Here is a 5258-nt window from a genome sequence, read left to right on the forward strand (position 1 = left end):
CACCCCAAGGCGAAACACTGGGCCTAATAAACCCCTTGTCAAGAAGATCTTTCAACTGGGCTTTTAACTCTTTTAACTCTGTTGGAGCCATTTTGTATGGCGGAATAGATATCGGCTGAGTATCGGGAAGTAGATCAATTCCAAATTCAATCTCACTGTCAGGAGGGACTTCTAGAAGATCCTCGGGAAAGACCTCTGGAAATTCATTTACAACTTGGACAGACTGAAGAGCTGGAGCCTGGGCATTTGAATCCTTGACTCGAACTAGGTGGTAGATATAACCTTTGGAAATCATTTTTCTGGCTTTTAGGTAAGAAATAAATCTACCCCTAGGTACTACTGAATTACCCTCCTATTCTATGACTGGCTTATTAGGAAACTCGAATCTTACAACTTTAGTTCTACAACATACTGTGGCATAACATGAAGCTAACCAGTCCATACCCATGATCACATCAAAGTCTACCATTTCTAATTCCGCTAAATCAGCTATGGTTCTGCAATGATAGACTAAAACTGGGCAACCCCTATAAATACGTCTAGCTATGACTGATTCCCCAACTGGGGTGGACACCTCAAAGGGTTCATACAATTTTTCAGGTTCAATACCAAATTTCTTAGCAACAAAAGGGGTTACATAAGATAAGGTGGATCTTGGGTCAATAAGGGCATATACTTCAAAAGTGAAAACTGTGAGTGTACTTGTGACAACATCTGCTCTAGCCTCTGTATCTTGACGACCTGTCAATGCATACAAACGGTTCTGACCACCGCCTGTATTGCCGGACCTTGTCGTTCCATGCAAATGCTGGGCCTGATTGTGATGAGGAGTTGCTGAATTTATGGACTGCGTCACATTACCTCCAGTGCTCTGTCTGGCTGATGGACAGTCTTTATGAAAATGGCCCTTCTGACCACATCTAAAGCAGGCATCAGTACCCACACGACACTCACCTGAGTGTCTCCTGTTACACTTGCTGCATATCGGATGAGTATAAGTTGACTGACCCACACTAGCCTGAGAGTAAGAACTTGATGGCCTGAAATTCTGCTTCTTATCATTACAGAACTTGGGGAGTGGGGCATTTGCTGTGGACAGAGCAGGTCCTGCTGACCTGTTCTTAAAGAATTTCCTGTTACCGTTCCCGCTGAACTGTCCGGTAGACTTGACCCTCTTGTTGAACTCCTTGTCTTTCTCTTTCTGCAAGGCTTCCTCCTCCTTTAGCCTTGTCTCATTGCCCTGTACGAAAGCAACCATATTGGAGATGGTCATTCCCCCATTCTGTGCAACAATGTTGGCCCCATCATACAAATGGGAATCAAGTCCTCCAACAAACCTCCTCACTCTTGCCCTCATATCCGGTACCATATGTGGAGCATGCTTAGCCAGACTGACAAATTCCAAATAGTAGTCCTCAACTGACCTGCCATTCTGCCTAAGCTTCAGAAATTGCTCAGCTTTAGCCTCTCTGACTTCTATTGGCATGAAGTGGTCCAGGAATGCACTTGTGAATTCATCCCATGTAGCATCAGGTACATCCTCACCTTGGGATAATTCCCAAGATTCATACCAGGTGTTAGTAATGCTCTGCAGCTGATGAGTTCCAAAAGTAGCTGCTTCGATTTCCGTAACTGTCATACTCCTGAAGATTTTCTGAAGAGCATCGATGTAGTCCTGAGGGTCCTCATCTTTCTTTGTCCCTGTAAAGACTGGGGGATTCATCCTGAGAAAGTCCTTAGTCTTAGAAGACTCTCCATTACCTCCTGAACTTGACCTAGATTCCTGACGTTGGGCCTGAGCTGCTACCAGTTGTGTGAGCATATTGATAGCATTCCTAACATCCCCATCCGAATCACTAGAAGGTTGTAACTGTAGGAGCGGTTGGGGCTGCTGAGTTGGAATGGTCTCTTCGCGAGTTGCTTCCGCAGTAGCCCCTTGGCTAGTAGCTATAGCCTTTCTGGTGTATTTCCTTTTTGTAGGCATTTTCTGAAAATACGTACACACACGAATTAGAAAGACATCCTAAAAGTACTGCTCTAACTGCACGATCTAGAATATGAAAGAAGTGCGACAATCCTGAATGTCTTGGTGGTCAACTGTTTATATGTATGGGGCCCTCACACATATAAAAGTAACCCCACTGGACACGGTTTCATAGACTCCCCAAAGACACTTGAACCTAGGCTCTGATACCAACCTTTGTCACGCCCCGAACCATGGCCTGGGCGTAACACGGCACTCGGTGCCTGACTGCAGTGACCGAGCGAACCATATGGCTTGCTGAACCATCATGAGGCATACATGAGCGGAAATATAACGTGAAGTGCGGAAATATAACGAGAAGTGCATGATGAGATTTTATAAAATATAGTAAGTCATAATATTAAACATAAATACTTGATTAAGTCATGAATGCGGACAATATCATAAGTGAGCCAAACCGGCTAACCAACTCTGGAAGTCTAACATGACACTTGTCTTGTCTATGAAACCTCTAACATGAGTCAAAAAAACACGTAACATACTTGCTGGGACTAGCCCCCCAGCATACCTTTAGATGCAAACTAGATAAAGAAGGATAATGCCTAAACCCCGAATGAGATGGGGCTCACCAATAAGCTGGTACGTGCAGATCCTAATGAGCAGAGGCGTCGTCCTGTAAATCCGTACCTGCATCGCGAAATGCAGGCCGGGCAATAAAAGGGTACGTCAGCACATTGAATGTACTGGTATGTAAAGCAACTGAAAGAAATAACATGGGACATGGAATAACATGATAAGAACTGAAACTGAAAACCTGGACATGAACATGAGCATGAGCATGAGCATGAGCATGGGTATATATATATATATATATATATATATATATATATATATATATATATATATATATATATATATATATATATGATATAAGCAAAACATGATAAGTAGGGAGAGCATTTCATAAACTGATATGTGATATCACCACGTGGGTACGTGGAGTCTGGTACCTCGCTGGACCAGCAGAGCCATCATACCTTGACAGGGTATAAGGTGGTAACGTGCCTGATGGATCCATTCGGTGTAAAATTAAGGTATCGTCCTAATTGGGCGGAACGATCCTTGTCCTACGGTGGCTACGTAGTTTCAGGTTATCTGAGCCTTCTCGGTAATTCGTGCAACTCCCAAAAACATGAACATAATATAGTTGGCTAAGAAGCCCACGATTTTCGTGAATTAACTTGTGCTTGACTTGTAGTCATGATTTCACGAAATAGCTTGTAAACATGGTTTCATGAAATAACTTGTAAACATGATTTCATGAAATAACTTTTATTTAGCCTGTATGTATCTTGTATCATAGCATGAAAGTAATTATATAATATAGTTGCATGAAAACTTGTAGACATGTAGGATATTCATGAAATAATCATTCTTAGTTAAAAACATGCATGTAAGAACCCATGGAATACAAAATATAGGTTTTCATGGATTACAGACAGATTCTCAATAATCATAATGAGTATCAAGAACACAACGATAGAATAATAGCAATTCAAACATAATATAGTCATAGACATGGACCTAGGGTTATCATGAGCATAGTATAGAATAGAAACCCTAGTTTTGTAAAGTTTCATACTTTATGGATTAGGAGGCGTGGGGAAGAACAATGATGTTCCCACACGTAGATAGTAACTCTACATACCTGGTAATGCCCCAAACTTGAATTAAAGACTTTAACTTTGAAAAAGATTTCCAAAATCTTGAATCTTGAACCTTGAGATGGGTTTTTTTGGAAACCCTAGGTTAGGAATGATGATTCTTGTTTAGATTACAAGGATATATTTTAGAATTGAGTTGGAATGATAGGCTTACCTTAGTGTTCTTGATGATGGGAGAGAATAGAAGGTTGTTCTAGGGCTTGGGGGTGTGAAGAATGAAGTGAAAAAAACTTAAAATGAAGTTTTAAAATTGCTGTCGGAACCATTTTACGCCCTATTTTACGGCCCATAAAAGTTTTACGGACCGTATATCCCACCGTAAATCAACTATAGTGATTTGGGATTTCTGGACCAATTTTACGGCCTAAATATACGGCCCGCATAATTTTCACGGCCCGTATATTCCACCGTAAATCGGCAGAACACTATTTTAGTAAAACGAGCATAACTGTTTGTACAGATGTCTGTTTGACCTCCATAATATACCGTTGGAAAGGTATTTCAAAGGTCTACAACTTTCAAGAAGTAAATTTTCCCAAATTCCTTACATAGCTTTCCGTATACTCATTTTAATTGAGACATGGTGCAAACTCACTTGAAAACACGCTCTGTAGGGTAGCTTCCGACTTTCCTTTGCTCAAGGACTCTTCTCATGTCTTGATTGGGTTTCAAAAACCATTTATACACTACTCAAATTGGGTTCATTATACCCCCGTCTTATGAGTCAAATCTTAGCCCGAATGCACGAGGTGTTACATAGGACCCATTCAGACAAGAAAAAAGAAAGGTACAAATTCGGAAAGAAAAAAAAAAGAAAGAAAGAAACAACCTAAAATCAAATGGCTGACAAAGAAAGGCTAAAAATTTAAGTTAAAGACATTAGACTCTAACGTGAGTTTCTGTTAGTAGGTTTACACTTAACACTTAGGGCTCGTTTGGTTGGAAACAACTTATCCCGGGATAAGTTATCCCAGGATTAGTTATTCCACCCTCAAGGTGGGATAAAAAAAACACTATAATCCCGGAATAACTAATCCCGAGATTAGTTATTTCGAGTTTTTTTTCCCAACCAAACATGGGATAAGGCGGCACTAATTTTTATCCCAGGACTATTTTTGTTTATCCATCATACCAAACGAGCCCTTATCCGGGATAACTAATCCCGGGATTAGTTGTCCCGAGTTTTTATTCCAACCAAATGTGGGATAAGGCGGCATTAAATTTTATCCCAGGACTATTTTTTCTTATCCATCATAGAAAATGAGCCGAAAGAGTTAAAAGACTTAAAGACATGGCTTGGACATATTCTTAAAAACATGGGCCTTAAACACTCATGTGAAATAAATAGACCAAAAATCAAATTAATGATTAAAAGGTATAAAATATTTATAATTATTTATGAAAAACTAATATTATACATATAAATAATTATAAAATTTATGTATATAATTTATCGGTTTGGTTCGATTATTTATGCGGTTAGTTTTTAATAGAACCATAACCAAACTAAATATTATTGGTTTTTAAAATTTAAAACCAAATCAAATGTC

Source organism: Lycium barbarum, chromosome 8, assembly GCF_019175385.1.
Source record: "Lycium barbarum isolate Lr01 chromosome 8, ASM1917538v2, whole genome shotgun sequence".
In the NCBI taxonomy this organism is placed as follows: Eukaryota; Viridiplantae; Streptophyta; class Magnoliopsida; order Solanales; family Solanaceae; genus Lycium; species Lycium barbarum.